At 41.2% G+C, this 19,662-nt stretch overlaps 1 long non-coding RNA gene across 1 annotated transcript in view; it reads left to right on the top strand.

Annotated features, from left to right (window-relative positions):
* The first annotated feature begins 7,655 nt into the window (after nucleotides 1-7,655).
* Nucleotides 7,656-19,662, top strand: part of LOC147144476 (uncharacterized) — a 17,302-nt gene continuing 5,295 nt past the window's right edge. The window contains exon 1 of the long non-coding RNA XR_015087429.1: nucleotides 7,656-7,946. This is a non-coding gene — a long non-coding RNA (uncharacterized LOC147144476). The remainder of the gene's footprint in view (nucleotides 7,947-19,662) is intronic.

Here is a 19,662-nt window from a genome sequence, read left to right as displayed (position 1 = left end):
TTGTTTTAGGTTTCCATGACAACTGAAGCACGTGATCCCAGCTCTCATTCTCGCGATAGCTGTGCAACTGACAAGGTTACAGGTTACACTGTAGTTTCATAAAATTCTTATACTTATCCAGTGTTGGGTTGCGGTAATACGGTTAATTATGTTTGGATAATAATTTATACTCCAAGTTGATCAACTTGTTCCATATAATTCACATGTCCCTAAAATTGTTGGGGTTTTTTTTGGTTCATGTTTAAAGTGGAAGTCAACCCAAAAAATGTTCTTTTCAATAATATGTAGCCCCACTAGTCTAAACACGGCATTCTGATGGATATTGTGTTTGTGGAATATGAGTTAAGTACTGTTTTTTTATTTCAGGGGGCGGCCATCTTGTCACTTGCTGTCAACAGAAAATGACATCACAGTTGCTCGGGGCTCAGGTAAAAACCAAGTCATGGCTCAGCTTCAGAAAACAGGCAACTGTGTCCAAATCTGGTCCTCGGGGGCCACTGTCCTGCATGTTTTAGATGTTTCCCTGTTAGGACTGTTTTTTACGTGATGTATCAGTTGCTATACTGTCGCTATGGTTCTTTGATGCTTTGTCCTTTATTATGTCATGTAGGCCTGATGTCTGACAGTTTATAAGATGGAGTTACTGAATGACAAGGTGTCAGTACGTCAAACCTCCTTCAAGTGAGGATGCAAACTCCCTGTAGTTACTTTGTTGATAAAGAATTTTTACTATACAACGTCAGTGTCAAGTCTGCGTATGGGTCCAAATCCCGATCCTCACGTGACAGAACGTACTGACCAGTCGTGGATTCAGCCGACTCAAAAACAATCCATCAAGACGTTACCACCTGCTCCTAACCATCCCTCGAGCTCCAACCAGGGAGTGATTGTCTCGCCGGCCGCAGCTTTGCCTTTTCACTTTTCACCTCTCGTGTCGCCCCTCCATGATGGGTCACCCAGGCCGTCGCAAGTCCCGGTCTGACTCCAACCGCCCCCAGCCTGCCGACCACCCCCACACCCGTGGTGTAAGCTCTGTCTATTCTTCCACGTCCGTCTCATCTTTGCCATCTACTTGTCCACGTTTTGCACGTTCCCCTTCTAGTTTATCACCCAATTTTTTGTTTTTAGACTCCGATTTTTCCGACTGTGAAGATGGCCACGATTTGGTTAATTTCCTTTCTGATTCTGATTCAGATTTTGACATTGATTTTGGTTTTCCTGGTCTCTTCTCCAGTCATTATTCAAGACCTTGTCATTTTTTGTCAGGTTTTCCTGATGATGATCCCTCCGTGTCCGATTCTGATTGTGACACAGATTTTGGTTTTCCCGGTCCCTTCCGCAGTCATTATTCAAGACCTTGTCAGTTTTTGTCCTGTTTTTCCGATGATGATCCTTTAGTTTCCGATTCAGATTTTGACACTGATTTTGGTTTTCTCAGTCCCTTCCCCAGTCATTATTCAAGGCCTTGTCGGTTTTTGTCACGTTTTTCCGATGACGATCCCTTCGTTTCTGATTCAGATTTTGACACTGATTATGGTTTTCCCGGTCCCTTGCCCAGTCATTATTCAAGCCCATGTCAGTTTTTGTCACGTTTTCCCGATGATGACCCTTTAGCTTCCGATTCAGATTTTGATACTGATTTTGGTTTCCCCGTCGGCCCTTTGCCCAGTCATTATTCAAGCCCTTGTCAGTTTTTGTCACGTTTTTCCGATGATGACCCCTTAGCTTCCGATTCGGATTTTGATACTGATTTGGCTTTTCCCTGCCCCTTGCCCAGCCATTATTCAAGCCCTTGTCAGTTTTTGTCACGTTTTTCCAATGATGATCCCTTAGTGTCCACTCCAGAATCCTCATCAGACACTTGCTTGGGTACTCGGTTGCCCATTTATACGGGAGCCCCGCGGGGTGACCAACGTAGGCGTAGGCGCCCAAGTGGAGGTTCTGGTTCCTCCCGTAAGTCCGCTTTTTCCAAGTCGCCTCAGTCTGAACCTGCACCCTTAGTGTCCACGTCTGAATCCTTCCCTTCAGACCCTTGCTTGGGTGCTCGGTTGCCCATTTACTCAGGACCCCCGCGGGGTGGCCAACATAAACGCCCGGGTAGAGATTCTGGTTCGTCCTGTAATTCAGCCGTTTCCAAATCACGCCTTTCCAAACCTACACCCAAGCCACTTCACCATCCGCCATTTTCTGTACCTCGCTCACTGCGTACTTCTTCACCTAGTCCCGTTTCTTCTAGTTTACCTTCCTCACTATCTGTACTCCCAACACTACGTGTCTCTTGCTCTTCCCAACCTCTACGGTGGGAGGCTGATGAGGCAGGGCCCTGCGCCAGCACCTCGGCAAATGCAGGCCCCCATGCCGGCTCCTCAGCAGTGCCAGGCCCCTTTCCCGGTGCCTCAGAAAATGCAGGCCCCCGTCCCGACCCCTCGGCACCACCAGGCTCCGACTCTCCTCCTGCGGCACAAGCTCTGCGACTGCCTTTGGATTCTGCTATGGCAGCGCAAAGTCTGCGGCCTCCTTCCGATTCCACTACGGCGGCGCAAGGCCTTCGGCTGCCCTCTGACTTTGCTACGGCGGCGCCAGCTCTGTGTCCTCCCTCCGATTCTGCCACGGTGGTGCAAAGCCTGCGGCTTCCCTCTGATTTTGATACGGCGGCGCAAGCTTTGCAGCCTCCTTCCGATTTTGCTACGGTGGCGCAAGGCCTGCGACTTCCCTCTGATTCTGATACGGCGGCGCAAGCTCTGCGGCCTCCTTACGATTCTGCTACAGTGGCGCAAGGCCTTTATCATTATCAGGCTTCTGAAGAGCTTGCTGACGGGCTGATCAGTTGAATCAGGTGTGCTGGAAGAGGGAAAAATCTAAAACATGCAGGATAATGGCCCTCGAGGACCAGATTTGGACACCCCTGCTCTAAGGTATTTAATGTTTGTAATTTATAAAGTAACTTCATTGAACGATACGTGGACTCAAACATTGTCCGGTCTTTTCCTTTTGTTAAAAAAATTGTCATTAGTAATCATTGTGTACAGAGACACGATCAATTTGAAATCTCTCAATTGCAGGTGCAACACCACTTGATGTGTATTATTCTGCATTATTGGCAGACAAATTCAACTGCAACAGCTGGGAGGTCAAATAAAAATTGAAAAGAGAAGTGGTCCCAAGGGCACGCCTTGTGGGACCCCTTTCTCAGCAACCAGGAAGCCAGACAAGCTTCTATTATATGCAAATATGTTCAAGTTGTTGGAATCTTCAAAGTTTCGCCTCTCACTAACAGCTTCATGCAAAACGTAGGCCTACAACAAGATGGAATACAACTCTGCAGCTTCTCTATGCTAAATGCAAATGTAAAGGGAATTGTATATTTCAATTCGAAAAGAAACTTTTTTTTTTAGTTTATTGTATTAGTATTTTATTTTTTGCCTTTGACGTTTTATGTGCAGCACTTTGTTACAGCTGCTGCTGTTTTTTAAGTGCTATATAAACAGAGTTGGGTTTTTTGGGGGTTTTTTTCTACAGCAACCAAATCATGACAAGAATGTCAAGACCCATGCTGTTGCTATTGTGAAAATAATGCATTATCTGCAAGTACTTTCACTTCATGGCGAACCCTGCTCTTTCCCACCTTTTGTCAGTCTACCCATTTCTAGCTTTCTATTGCTCTCTACATGCTGGAGTAAGAACTCTTGCCCTTGCCACAATGGAAGTGCGCACGTGTGACTTATCGAGCGCAGCTGTGGGTGGATGGTCATTTAAGGTTGTGACCCCTCTGCCGGATTCTCTTTCGATTGCTAAGCAGTGACTCGACTCCGCCACTCGTTTTCGCTCCCTCTCGCTCTCAGACTGGCCTGTAAAGGATGACGCGCGTGCACGGGCATACCGATAAGTGTGGAGAGGGGAGAGAGTAGGGAAAGAGGAGGAAAAAAAAAAAAAAAGGGGCAATTGTGGACTCGAAGGCAAACATAATAGCAAGAGAGAAGAAAGAAGATGTAACGGAGTGCAATAGGATGCTTGACAAGGCGATAACAGCAGCGCAGTTGCCATCAAAGGACATGCAATCCGCTGTGAAATGTCAAGGCTATGTCATAGCGAGGCAACGACGATGGTTTGGTAATGAATGTCATCTGCTGTGTTTAACCTCATTTGGCTGCTTTATGCTACACGCGACCCCACATTTCATCATATACAGCTGGTCAAATAGTATTTGTGCATTGGCGTGAATTTGAGAGTGAATAGTTGTTTGTCTGGATGTGTCCCTGTGACGGACCGGCGACCAGTCCAAGGTGTTGTTGGCCTCTTGCCCAAAGTCAAGTGGGATAGGCCCCAGCTCACCCGGGGAGGACAAGCCGTATCGAAAATGGGAAAGAAAAAGAACATTTACACTAGCGATTCCCAAATTACCCAATTTCACTTCACAGGTCTGAAAAGGATCATATATTTGCTAATTCTTGTCAACAATTTTGTTCATCTAGCTTAGCCCGCGATGCGTAGTGAAAGTCAGCCCAAATAAATGCTCTTCCAAGGTACCATTAACCTGTACCTACCCTGTTGGCATTCAACCAAATGTCATACGTATTTACTTTTTGTCATGTTTGTGTTTAGCGGCGTACTGTGAGATTTGTGTTTGATAAAATATGCGCTTTGGCTCAATGGAGGAAGCACTGCCCCTGCGTTGCTGTCAATCACAGGATTAATAGCGAGCAAACATGTTGAAGTGGACTCTGGTAATCCTTCACTTCATCTGACCCGCATGTTTTCGGACTGTATGGAGGAAACGAAAGCATGTGGAGGAATACATAGAGATGATTACAGAGTACAGGAGGCTCGGATGACAGACCTTGTAGGGATTGTTTACACCATCACGCTTTCCATTGACTATTTTGTTCTGAGCATTAATTGTGTCAGTTTGTATTGACCCTAGTCCAACGAGGACACGTCACGGAAAAAAAAGGAACTGACGAAAGATTAAAGTAGAACATCAAATCAATTAGTGTATGACTTCCTAAGTTCCGAGCTACAGTATTTGCTCTGATAGGAGGGAAACAACAGTTTTCCTGGAGCGGCACATAGACTAAATCAAGTTAGGAGTAGTAGTAGTATTGATCATCAAAATCGTATTTGTTCATGTTAGCTACTGACAAATTAAAGAAAAAAAAACATAATCGCATACTCAACTCCCACAGTAATTACACCAGCACGATATAATCAAGTCAACAACCATTAAGTGTTATTGTCTTTGTAAAGGATGATTTTTTTTTTTTTTTTTCAGCTCTTGTGTTAGATTTCATTTGAATACATTTCAACGGATTCGAAAAGGACCCCTCTCCCCTGTTCGGATGCCAGGTTTTTATATTAAAAAAATGAGACCAAGATAAATAATTTAGGACCATTTTCCACAATTAATGTGACCTATTATTACTTATACAGTTCAACAGATTTCATTCGTTCAAATTGTCAAGATGGAGAACTCATTTCCGCATTTGGAAATCTTGACAACCTCAACGGACGAATTTGAACAGAACAGTGCAAAGGTGGCACAGCATTTTTAAATGAAGTAGGCTTACTCTGCTCATCAAACTTGGCATCCTTGAGCCTTCACAAGTGCATCAATATCAGGAGTCAAAACCTGAGCAGCAGCCGATTTCAGAATGTCATTTAAGTGGTCACCAGTGCGACGACCGCATGACAAATCTAGCAACCGCAACTACTTCAGAGCAGTTCATGCGGTTTCTATCCCCACGAGCTGGATTGAACCCTCTGACGGTCCGGTTCTGTCCCACGGGCCGTACGTTCAATTTCTTCAGTTATATTAACATGAAGACCGATGCATTTTTTTTTGCAATAAACGTCGCAACGAATTAATTGTTAAATTACAATCTAATGCTAATAGATGTTCCTAAATTAACTCCCGCTGTGTTGCACCTCATCAAACAGCAGCACCTTTCTTTTGAAAATAATGACATTCCATTTCACAGAAATACTGGAGAAAAAAAAAAAAAAAAAAAAAAAGGTGGTGAAGACGTTCTTGCCGGCTATATACATCTAAAAAGATGGGAGCTACTGTAGATGAGAAGTTAAAAAAAAAAGGATCAATGATATCTCTTTATTAGCCACAGGCAAGAACACTTCAGACTTGAGGTCACAAAGAGACTGTGGCTGATTGCACTAAAAGGTTTTCATTTGGTGAGACTTTTCAACAAAGTCCCTGAAAGTTTGTGATTTTTTTTTTTTTTTTTTGGAGGGGTGCTTCTGCTCTGGAATTATAAGTATGTTTTCACGATGGAATGACCAGACCCAGGTAATGTCAGAGTAAAGGAAGCCCAAATACAAGTAACGCGAAAAATCATTTCATTCACTGTAAACTGAGGTAACGAAAACAAAAACAACATACGTCTCGAGCACACTAGTAAGAAATAGATTGAAACCGCTTTGCTTATTATGCAGCATCCTCTAAAGATGGGAAAGGACCAAAGACAAGCTCGTAAAGTGGCTGTCAAACAACCGTTTGCAGCACTTTCATTTTATGGAAATCATTACCATGTTTCAAGTTACACAACATTTAAAAAAAAAAAAAAAAAAAAAAATCAGCAAAAACGATGCCTTTATAGCCAAAGGAAAGAGCGTTCTAAAATAACGTCTCAGTCAGCAAACTTTTTTCAAACTCAGATAATGTTATGTTGTTACAGTTATGATGATATTGGATCATAAATCTATTCAAAAAAATATTGGCCAGGGCTTGCACGTTTACGCATTTCCTCGTCTTATGTTATTTGGGTGATAGCACAAAACAGCTTTTCTTCAGCAGTGGAGACTGACAAAGAGCATACGCGAGGCCTGCAAAGAGGACAATTGCAGTGAGTGGGAATATGTGATAAGATGCAAGGAGACTGAAAAAGAAAGAAATGAAATGAGACGGCTGATATGTCACATGATGATATGTCATGATCTGAGCCGAAGCCACTGGCCAGTCACTTGGTCATCACTGCGAAAACGTGACAGACATGTAATAAGAGCTGTGGTCTGGTTATGGGTGAGGGGGGCGGTGAGGGGGTGTCAATGAGCTGGATGAAAAAGGCCAAGTGAAAAATGAAGGGCCTGAGCGCGGGTGAAGAGGGGCAGGAGAGGAGGACGGATGAGTGCGAGAAGTCAAGGGGGGGGGGGAAGAAGGAGCAGCAGTAAAGTCACGTGAGCTGCTCTTCATCGTGTGAGCTGGCGGCCTGCCTGACCCGCAGGAGGACTCGGGTGCAGATACAAGAGAAACAGCAGGTTATGATGCAGAGAAATGTACAGTCTTGAAAAAAAAAAAAAAGAAAATCGGTCAAAAAAAAAATCATCAACTGGGAATGGACTGAGAAGAAACCGCAAAAGAAAAAGGGGCGGGGCATCGATTGCTTTGTTGAGCGAGGCTCTTATTGTTTCATTATATGCAATCACAAGATTGCCTCGTGCGGGAATGTAATGTAAAAGATGTGCTTGAATCCAGGTCAAACATGACATTTAATAACGAGAGAGAAGGGGTGAAATTGTAATCACACTACCATATTATTCTGCCGAGCACTGTGGAGACAAATAGCGGCACAAACATGATCCGGAGTCAACAATAATCTTTTTATATTCTTTGTTAAAGAACGTGCGTGGGAGAGGAGGAAATATAATGCAAACACACCTAGACACACACAAACATGCACACACACGCACGCGCGCGGTAGTCTGTCAGTGGCGTGTATGATTCTACTCTACTGCCATCTAGAGCTTTTGAGTGACGTAGTATGTGCAGGATTGGACATCCTAATGAGGGCAAAAATAGCAATAGTAGCAGTTGCCTTATCGATGCTTTCGCCACGATTCCCTTCGCAGACAAATGAGTTGGAAGGATACCGGGTGTACGTTCTCCTTGGTCGGACCGTTCTGAAAACGTGACATGCGACATATATCCCAAATGACAGGTAATTTGTCACTTGCCCGTTTGTCACGGCCATATTTACGCGTCAACAAATCTAAAGTGACACGGGCGACTGGTCACGTGTTGGCATTTTGAAAAACGACGTATACGTGGCCGTGAGAAGCATGACATTTTGTGTGATTTCACCTTAAGATGGGAATATCTCTTATGTGTACGTGTGTTTTAATTTGGACGCGCACCAGCAATGGCAACGTCATACAACGTGAGATACTTGTCATGTTTGCGTTGACGGTGTACAACTGCGCTGTTTGCCTCGTTTGCGATGAAGAAAGCTGACAAATGTGGCTTTTATAAGCATGGAACTTTGCAAAGGCGCAAACGTACATATCACACGACGGAGGATATTTATGAATACAAACAAAAATAAATAAATAGAAGGGCTCGCAGGCATTGCACACAAAGCACATTGCGGCCAGATGCAAGATAATCCCTTGCTATTATTCTTTAAAATGGGCAATTTTATCAGTCTATGAGCTTATTTGCTTTTGTGCCAACAGTTAGATGAGAAGATATCGCAGGTGTGTATCAAGTATGGACCAAGATTGAGTATAGGCCTGGCAACAATACAACAATCTAGCCCATAGTACACAGCTTCACATTGCTAAAGCCCGCAAACCATTCCCAGTTTTCCATCCTTACTTAAAGGTGAAGTCAACCCAAATATATTTAGTTTCAAGAATAGGTTCTATGCAGGCATTCTATGAAAGAAGGCATTCTGATAAATACTGCGTTTGTGGAATAAGAGTTAATCCACGTTTTCAGCCATCTCTGGGGGCGGCCATTTTGTCTCTTCTGTCGACTGAAAATGACATCACAACTGCTCGGGGCTCAGGTAACGACCAATGACAGCTGACTTGTTTTCTGAAGCTGAGCATCCCGTTAATGGCAAATGTCTATAAATTATTGAATTGTACTGTAATTCTGGTTAGAGTGCCCCTAGCGGTGGAAGAAAAATCCACAGAATACCCGCACCTTTATATAAACCGCATGGTTCCAAACCTAAGAAAAAAGTAGCTGCTTATAGTCCGGAAAATACAGTACAGTAACGCACAATTTTGACAGTTTTCATAATAGACTTGAGCAGTGAGCTTTGCGATACTGTCAGTTTACACATGTTTTAAAATTATAAAAATGTTTAAAGTTGAAGTCAACCCAAACATATTTTTTCAAGAATATGTTCTATGCAGGCCCACTAGTTAAAAACAAGGCGTTCGGATAAATATTGCGTTTGTGGAATAAGAGTTAATCCACCCGTTTTTATCCATCTCTGGGGGCGGCCATTTTGTCATTTCTGTCGACTGAAAATGACATCACAACTGCTCAGGGCTCAGGTAACGACCAATCACGGCTCAGCTTCAGAAATCAGCGGACCTGAGCCCCGAACAGTTGTGATGTCATTTTCAGTCAACAGAAATGACAAAATGGCCGCCCCCTGAGATGGCTAAAAACAGGTGGATTTTGCTGCTTAACTCATATTCCACACACCTTTCAACTAGTGGGCCTGCTGGGAACATATCCTTGAAAAAAATCTGTTTGGGTTCATTTCCCACTTAAAGTGGTCACGAAAGCTACACATTTCATAAATTAACACCCTTCATATAGTTTTCCATGAAACAGTACAATAGGCAAGGCAGCTTTATTTATATCGTGCATTTCATACACAAGGTAACTCAATGTGTTTCACACAGCTAAACATTTGAACGCATTTACAACCAAAATAATTCAACACATTTAAAAGAAAAGTGAAAAATTTAAAAGTCGCTTACTAAAATGACCTAAACAACGTACTGTGCAACAACATTAGTACTACGGCGGCAGTGTTTTGTAAAGCAAAGTGGCTGTCATTAGTGATTAAAAAAAAAACAAAAAAACAACAACAACTGTACAATAAATACTGTTACTTGCACTTTGGCAAACACATTACATCTCTCAAATCAAAGAAATACAAATGCAGCCGCTGAAGAAGCAGCCCAAGATGGAGTGTGCATTCTACAGCTTTCGCTCATCAGCGCAGCCAAAGTACTCTCCAGCACACACCGATATACATACTGTACACTACATAGACACACGCGAGATGGACAATTTCTGTCACCGCAGCACTTTCTCAAACTGACTCTGATTAAACAGCAGCTTAGAGTGCTTTTAATTTCATGGAAGAACAGACAGCGAGTTATGGAGGCCCAGAGAAAAAAAAAAAAAAATGGGAGGTGAGGCAGGGGAAAAGAGCGATGGATGCATGGACAGGAGTAGAGGCAAAAAAAAAAAAAAAAACAGGAGGAGGGGGGCAGAGAGTCGATAGTTTAAAAAAAAAAAAAAAAAAGAATGAAAACACACCAGTCTGGCGGGATATTAATTACGCCGAAAGGTGCCGATGATAGACAAGGATTTCGGGGTGTGGGCACAGATGAGGATGGCGATAAGATAAAGGTGAGAGCCAAAAAGATTTGAAGGCAAGTAGTAGTGGGGGATTTCGAAAACCTTGAAGGGGAGGTGAGGCGAGTTTGGAAAAAAGATAGATACGCTTGCCGGCAGGTGGAGGCCTTCAATATTTCAGGTGCATAAATAATTTAAAATCCAAGCTAAAAATCTGTGAATGCTGTATTTGTAATTTGTCTCTTCTACACGAGGGCTTTTAGTTTGCGCTTGAATGGAAAGGGGAGATTATTGAAGATATCAACCATGGTGATGTGACCGGGGGGGGTGGGGGGGCAAACTGTCACAATGTGCTCCTAGCAAAAACACAAGTGTGTGCCTCAAGTGCAAATAAAAAGGAGTTAATCCACCTAACTGGAGCAATTTTAAGAGCGTGTGTGTGTGCGCGCGTGTGTCTCCCATGCATATATATGATATATTATATCTTTCACTTCTAGAGTGGTTCAGTCAAAGGTCTTTTTAGCATACAGGAAATACATTGTGGACTAGGAGACACTAAATAGGCACACAGACATTCTTTCATAACTGTCTTTTTTTTTTTTTTTTTTTTTTTTTTTAATGCAGGGCTTTACAATACATGCTAAAGTAGCCAGCCACTCATTTGCTTTAAAGAGCACGCCATGGCCTTAAGGGGAACTGTGCACTAGCTCGCTATGGCACCGGAATGATAATAACAATACATGAATTTTAATGCCATACCCTCTCTAAGAGATGGGACCTTTAATCTTGAATGTTTAAGTCTGACCTGAGTAAAGATATCGCAGCCTGCCTACGTGCGCGCTACGTCTTTACCTTCCGACTCTGAGCGGGTTTGAATCTTACTCAATACAGCGTGTTTGTGATGTGAAGAGAGATAAATCAAGGTGTCTTTAATCCACGCGAAATGCCAAGAGGCTCCAGCGATCATTTGGGCTCATTTGCATCGGATTGCCAAATATGCTGCAATGATGTGAGAGGATTTCGGCGCAAATAGAAAAAAAAAAAAAAAAAACAGGGGGTGGAGCATGTTAGCTTATGCGCGTGAAAATGAAAGCGTGTCAATGGTTATGTTTACGTCTACAAAAATGATTGAATCCGATCAGAGTTCGGGTTAAAATGATGATCGGGTGCACTGTTTTCATGGACATTACAAATGTTGATCCGATTAGAACTTGCGTGTTCATGCGTCACACTGATGAAAGGATAAAATATACCGAAATTAGTAGAAGAAGGCGTAGCGACTTCCGTGTCAACGAAACGTCGCTCCGTCCATTTCTACTTTTAAACGTTAGCGCTTTTTCGCATATTTCCCCCATTTGCGCAGTTACGTCGAGTTAACACTTCCTAAACTGCAAATGTACCGGTTCAGTTTTGCGCCAGCCATGTCTTTCGCTTGCTCTGCTCCTCGATTTTTCTTTCAAACGTTATCGAATCAAACAACAAACAATACAACACTCGCTCTGCTTCTACTAGCTTCCGGGATAACAGAAACACGTCTACCGATGTCACAGGCATGCACGGTAAAGACGGTTTGCTCCGAAATGTCGGAGTAAGTGTTGCATAAGTGTGACATCAACTACCTCTCTCGTTCGGAATAAAAATTGGATCGGAATGGGCTTGATGGGGTCAGAATATTCCGAATGGGGTGTGTACATTTTTATTTTTTTATTCCGAGCAGGCCTTTAAATCCGAATAAATGTGTCCATGTAAACATATAGCCATTGTCATTTGACATTTATCAATCAAGCAGCCTAGTGAGTAATATGTAACAAAATATATGGAAAACAAATATTGCATTAGCCTATGTGGTAGTTAATCTTGAGCCATATGAACCTGAGTTTAGATAAACAAAGCATGGAATGAATGGTACTGTGGATTTGTAAAATTATAGTCATCAGTGTTTGTGAGAGCACAACGCGAGACATTACGCACACCCGCACGCCATTATCTCCCAGTCTAGTCTGTTGTCTGGTAATCTTAGTGCCGCTCTTTGCATCCTTCTTTTTTTTTTTTTTTTTTTTACTTAAGTCTCCATCTTTCCACATTCTGTGTAAACTCTAATTTACCTCTCCATTTATCTTCACAGCATCCCGGCACCACTCATCTAACCTCGCAATTGCTCATTTTGTCATTGGCATCTCCTTCCTCTTCACCTGAAACTGTCTCAGCTCGTATTTGTCCAACCAAACTTCTGCTGCCACCGTTCCCTTTCCTTTTCTGATGGATGGCTTTCATCTTTTTTTTTTTTTTTTTTTTTTTTTTTTGGGGTGTGTGTGTGTGTGTGTGTTGCCACCTTCACACATTTCTGCTCTAATTCACGATGGTAAACAATACGCACACACACACACACACACACGGGAGAGATTGTAATGGCCCGTGGTTTAAGGGCCATATAAAATAAAGCCGTTACTTTAGTGACAATTGTATTCGTCGACATTTTGTTTGTCGGGATGGTCATTCAAAAACTGCTTAACAGATCTAAATTTGTGCAGTTGTGAAGCATACATTAAGTCAAGGAAAACCTAGTATGGCGTACAAATGGGTAAATTAAAATGGTAAAATAGCATATTTATGTCTTATGTGCTTTAATATCTCAGTCAATATTACCTGAACACTTAATCTGGAAAATCAGACAAGAGGTGGAAATCTTGTTGTTTAATTTTATACTGACGTTATTGTCCCGCAATACACAGGATCCAAGATGTCCATTTTTTTATTTCAGTCATGACTGCAATAGACATCTTGACATAAAAAATAACACAATTTTGGGTGAAAAAATAGCACAATTTGGGGTCAAAAATGGACCAATACACAAAGTTTAACAAAACCTTCGTGCATTGTTTTGTACAAAACAGCCCATTTTGTGGGGTTGTCTTGTACAAAACTACCATTTTTGGGGGGAAGAAAGTTGGGTCAAATTGACCCAAGTTATGGATCGGTCCATTTCTGACCCGACATTTTGTTACTTTTAACCCAACTGTTTTTAGAGTGCAAAATTTTCCAGAAGAATACTTCCCTAAATTTGCACAAAAAGCTAAAACTGCCATCAAGCATGACATCACATAAAACCTCAGCATACATCATGATACTTCTCCACGATTGTCTTTTACTTTTTCTTTGGCTTTTTTATTTAATTGATCAATCATAAAAATGAAATGGGACTCACCTTGCCAGCACAACAGTAATCTGAACCTGCCACCCATCCATGATCCAAATTGCTTGTGTTTTACAAATAACAGTGCTCAACTCTATGACAAACAATTTTACAAAATTTTACCAAAAATAAAAAAAAAAATAAAAAGATTGCCTCTATAACCGAAAGTTTTAGGACCTCGGATTGAATGTGAACACATTTGTTGGTCAACCTACTTCTGAAGTGGATCGCATTCAACCTTGGTGGTTGCATGCAGGTCTGTGAAATGTAAAGAGACTCTTTCTAATACACTGGCAAGCGCAAATAGACTTTCTTCTATTGTATATAATGCAATCAGCTTTGGAACACTGTCGGGGGGGGGGGGGGGGGGGGAAATAAGTAATTTAAACTCACCAAAGCAATGATTATGTAAATATGCATTAACCCAGTGCCAACAAACCACTGGCTTTCACGAAAGTTTCTTTTTGCATATTAATGATTAGCTAGTAATTTGCAGGATGTGTCAAAACATCTCTGATGTCGTCCGTATATTTTTCATTTGGCACAAAAAGCTCGACTCAAACGTCCCCCCGAAGCGACGTTCTCGTCATGTGCCGTCTCGGTAATGAATGTGCAGATTGGCAGGAGAAGCGAGAGCTTTACGGAGATGCTCAATGGACTGGAGGAAGCAGGATTGTATGCCAGTTACGAGTGCCAAAGATTATATAACAAAATGGCATGCATATAGTATGCTTCAGTTTATGACGTCCTTCCTTCCTGTCTTTTTTTTTTTTTTCCCCAGCTTGGGTCCTGTAAATTCACATGTTGAGCTTAAAAGTAATTGTTGATCAAACAGGACTCGTGTGAACTATTAAAAATACTATTCATATTTTTAATATTCTATTTAATATTTTTACCAGCCTTTGTCCTGTAAATTCACATGTTGAGCTTAAAAGTAATTGTTGATCAAACAGGACTCGATTAAAAATACTGTTAATATTGTAGAGCAACTATTCAAAAATAAATGAGCACGGAAATTAGTTTGAGGACAAAACTCAATGGACCCTGCTGAACATAACCAAATCTGTTTATTGCTGATGCATGCCAACTAGTTGAACCAAGGTATTCTGATTAATATTGCCTTTATGGAATATGAGTTAAGCAGCAAAATCCACCCCTTTTTAGCCATCTCGGGAGGCGGCCATTTTGCCACTTGATGTCGATTGAAAATGAGATCACAGTTGCTCAGGGCTCAGGTAAGGACCAATGACGGCTCAGCTTCAGAAAACAGGTCAGCCGTGATTGGTCGTTACCTGAGCCCTGAGCAGTTGTGATGTCATTTTCAGTCGACAGAAGTGACAAAATGGCCGCCCCCAGAGATGGCTAATAACGGGTGGATTAACCCTTATTCCACAAACGCAATATTTATCCGAATGCCTTGTTTCAACTAGTGGGCCTGCATTGAACATATTCTTGAAAAAAATATGTTTGGGTTGAACTCCGCTTTAAAGACAAATAACAGTTAACGGATTATACTGTACCGGATCGCCACACACTAGAGTATTGTTATAGTTGTGTAAAACAAGTACCTGCATGTTGTGTGTACTCATTTATTTGCGCAGTATTAAATCTTATTTTCCGGGAATGCTAAAATTAACCATGCATCAACACCAAGATGAGGGGTAAATGACATGACAAATGTGAATTTGATTTATGTTAATCAGGAAGCAGCCTGAGCTGCAATGTGCATTCCGACTCTGACTAAATCACCTGCCACAAAACTCATACATATAAATGAAGCTATCTTTAAAATGGACTATGAGAATAGAGATGCATGTGTCCCTTTCACCAGATGAGGCAATATTACAAAACTGAGCCCATTAATGTGCGGGACATGCAAACCGCTGTTTGCACTTACTCTGTAATACGCCGCGCAATAACCACCACTTCCATTATGAGCTAAAATCACCAACGAGCGAAGCTAATTTCCTGCAAACAATACGTCCCGCACCTAAGATGACGCTAACTTGTGTAGACGGTAGACACGCATTATCACAAATATTCATACACATAGCAAATAGCGTGTATAGTTTGTGTGCGCGTTATATTGTCGAATGTCGGTTACTCCATTAGCGCGCTTCCTGTCGCCTCCGACCACATCAAAGCATCAACTTCAAATCCAAAACATATTCTTATCCAGCTAAGAAATATCCTTGGTAAACAACATATCCCAAATGAATTGCTCTTGGGGTAGGCACGTTCACACTCGCGAGCGCGCGAGATGATGGATAGCGCAAGCTAGCCCAAAAAGTTTGTATCGCGCCGCACTTTTGTCACGGAGTTGATTTCGCTTGCCCTTTTGTGCACCCGTGGTCCGCTTCTTCCGTTGTCTTCACAAGAAGGCAGATGAGAAAGATTAGCCACCTCCTAATTGCTTCCTCATTTACTTTGTCCATGATGGCTGTTTAGCCTCGTAGATAAACTACTCGGGAAAGGACATCTACAAACCGTTGGAAATGCATCAAACGAGTCTCCCTGCTATTAAAATGGATGAGATTGCAATACTACACTGCTTTGCTTGTTTAGTGTGCAACTCCCGTTTGAAATTCTAATGCTACCCCGGAGGCCCCGAGGCATGTGGTGATGGGCCGCTCAAATATTTTACCTAAAAGTGGATGCAATTAATTGGAAATGAATGGAAAATTCAATTGCGGACAAAGGGGACAAAACAAAGTCTGACTGTGTGTGAACACTGCAATTGATTGCTGTAATAACGTCAACATACCAGCCACAACTTTTGCTATACTACGACTTTGCGTGGTATATACCGACACAAGAAAGACCAAAAAGAAGCATCAGTCAAAACTGATTATCGCCTTTGTAATGGCAGAAACATTGACACAGCTCTTTGTTTTGGATCCCTCGATGTTTTGGTGAGAGCGTTTTGAGAATGGACTGCAGCTATCGTCATTTCGCCGCAAATATCGATTGTCTCGCGTAACGTGTATTTTCAGTAAAAACTGAAGTGGCAGGCTGTGTGATAGTATGAAAAAGTACGATGCAGTCAAGGTGAAAGGTTTGTTTTGACCGTTGTCTTTTACTCCAGACATAGTCCGGCACGTTCTTATCGCCGGCGCGTTGCTAAAATTTACAGTCTGTGAAATGGACCGATCGGGATGAGCCGTCTCACGTCGGGTATTTTGTAAAGCGCTGCCGCGTAGTATGCCCGCAGTGGGGTGTGAATAGCGGACAAAAACATAGCAGTAAACGCTCTCAGAAGGTAGTAGGGGCACCGTTGAAGCACTACCTTGTGAGCTACAATGAGATCTTCGTGATATACTGACGTCTCATGCGCCCAATTTTCCAACTTTCCCCCGCTTTTATTTTTCTAGTTTTCGAAGTGATCTTTAAAGCAACATAAAAGAAAAAAAGAAAAAAAAAAAAGATGACCTCTGGTGAGACATTGAGCCACAGTTTCATCTCTCGTGTTCACAAGAGCGCTTGTTGTTGTTCAGATTACCACGGACCACTCAGACACATCAATATCACTCCTGCATTGGCCACAAACACGCACACACGCAGTCAAATACATGCACACGCGCACACACACAGTGATGAAGGCTGGAGACAAGGCGCTTTCTTTCTCTTTGGCTGCTGTGATGAACCGAGGTCATTTAGACCAGTGTGCGTGCGCGCGTGTGCACACACACGGCCAAAGATGGTGATAAAGTGAGGCCTTGGCACTACTCACCGGAGGATCACTGGCTGGCAGCCCAGCAAAGACTTTCCAATTGACCCTACCACCAAAACAACCACTCAAACCTTTCTAGGGAGCTCTGTGCATTATGTATTCCCTCTCTATATATCTATATCTATATATATATCTATATCTATATCTATATATATATATACACACGTATACATATATATACACATATATACATATATATACACATATACAGTATATATGTATACATATATACACATATATACATATATTTACACATAAACAGTATATATGTATACATATACATATATACGTTCACTGTATATATGTATACATACACATATACAGAATATACGTACATATGTACATACATATATATACACATACACATATATACATATACATCCAGACATATACACATATATATGTACATATATACATATATATGCACATATATACATATATATGCACATATATACATATATATGCACATATATACATATATATACGTATATATGTACATACATATACATATATACACATACACACATATATACATATACATATATATATATATACATATATATATACACACATATATACATATATATATATACATATATATATATATATATATATATATATATATATATATATATATATATACACATATATATATACATATATATATATACATATATATATATACACATACATACACACACACACAACAAAAAAGTAAATGCACCAATTTTGTTTTTGCTCCCAATTTTAAGAGATGAACTCAAAGGCCCCAAACTTTTTCCACATACACAATATCACCGTTTCTCTCAAATATTGTTTACAAACTAGTCTAAATCTGTGATCGCGAGCACTTCTCCTTTGCCGAGATAATCCATGCCATCTCACAGGCGCGTCGTATCAAGATGCTGATTAGGCGCCATGATTAGTGCACGGGTGTGCCTTAGAGTGCCCACGATAAAAGGCCGCTCTGAAAAGTGCAGTTTTATCACACAGCACAATGCCACAGATGTCGCAAGACTTGAGGGAGCGTGCGTGGGTACACAATAGTGTGCAAAAGTCTCAGCATTACCATGGTTTTTCCTTGAAAGTGCCGGGAAATTAAATGGTGATCGTAAAGACGGAATGCGGATGCAGTGACTGCAATTTAAGTCATTAATCTTCATTTTCCCGGTGTGCACATTTGTGTTATTCTAAGAAAAGTTGCATTTCAAGGCATCAATAAAGAAGTAGAATTGCCATAACGACAAATATATGCAGCAGACCAATTTAAAGCATTGCAACAACTTAATAATGTCATTAAATCAAACGCAAACACAAGTCAATACACTCAGCCCGGTACATCTATTCATTAACTTCTACTTTCAGACACTCCACCGACTCCACAACATCCCAAGTAATAAAAGCGTCAACTCCGCTACAAAGTATATTATATATTTGAACTGAATTAACCTTTGTTGCACTCACGATAATTTCTATGATGAATAGCTCTCCGAGCACCGCACTGCAAAACAAACAAAATTCATTTGAAGGAAGAGTACAGATAGCATTGAAATGGTAAGCAATTTGATCACTCCAGACTCCATAGGGAGCAGAACCTTATGACCAATCGGAAAAAAAAAAAAAAAAAAAAAAAAAATCATAAATGCATCCATTTTCTATTTTTTTTAGCGTTACAAAAGGGCTGCAACCTTTGCCCACTGACTCTAGAGCGAGAGGCTGTGCACGGCCTTGACTGGACACATTCGCACTCAAACCTGTGGACAATTCGGAGCAGGGACGGGCAACTTAAATGCTGGAAGGGGGGTGCCAAATAGGACCACACACTTTCTTACCAGATATGTGACAAGAAGGCCATTTTAAACAGGGACAAAATACATGCTCGGAATATATTTCATTTGTCATAATGTATTTCTCAAGGCATGTATAAATGATCCACGACCCTAATCCAAGAACAAAGGGTTTCGTGCACATGGCAAAATGATCACAGACTGTGATTTTTGGGATCTCTGCATAGAAAATTTCCATTTAAGGATGGCACAAAACTGATGAACAGCTAACCATCATTTTGTACAAATTTGTGCAAAACATTTATTTTTGATGTGTGATATATATACCTTTTTTTTTTTTTTTTGGGAGGGGGGGGGTTGTTGAAAAAAAACAACAACATTATTACTAGTATTTTTTTGCGTGAGGAAGCCGGAAAACCTGGAGAAAATCCATACCGATGTGCTATGTGTCCGTCCTGCACGAAGAAATATGTTTAAATACAATAAAATAAACAATTTACTGGTAAATCATTGAGAAGAATTATACATTGTTTAAAAGCCAGTATCTATAGTAAACAAAAAGAAAATAATTTTTCTGGGGTTTAAAAAAAAAAGAAAAAAAAAGGATGCCGTGTAA

This window comes from Filicampus tigris, chromosome 7 (genome assembly GCF_054856515.1).
Source record: "Filicampus tigris isolate MCC_2025a chromosome 7, RoL_Ftig_1.0, whole genome shotgun sequence".
Classification (NCBI taxonomy): Eukaryota; Metazoa; Chordata; class Actinopteri; order Syngnathiformes; family Syngnathidae; genus Filicampus; species Filicampus tigris.
This window is presented reverse-complemented; position numbering and strand designations above follow the sequence as displayed.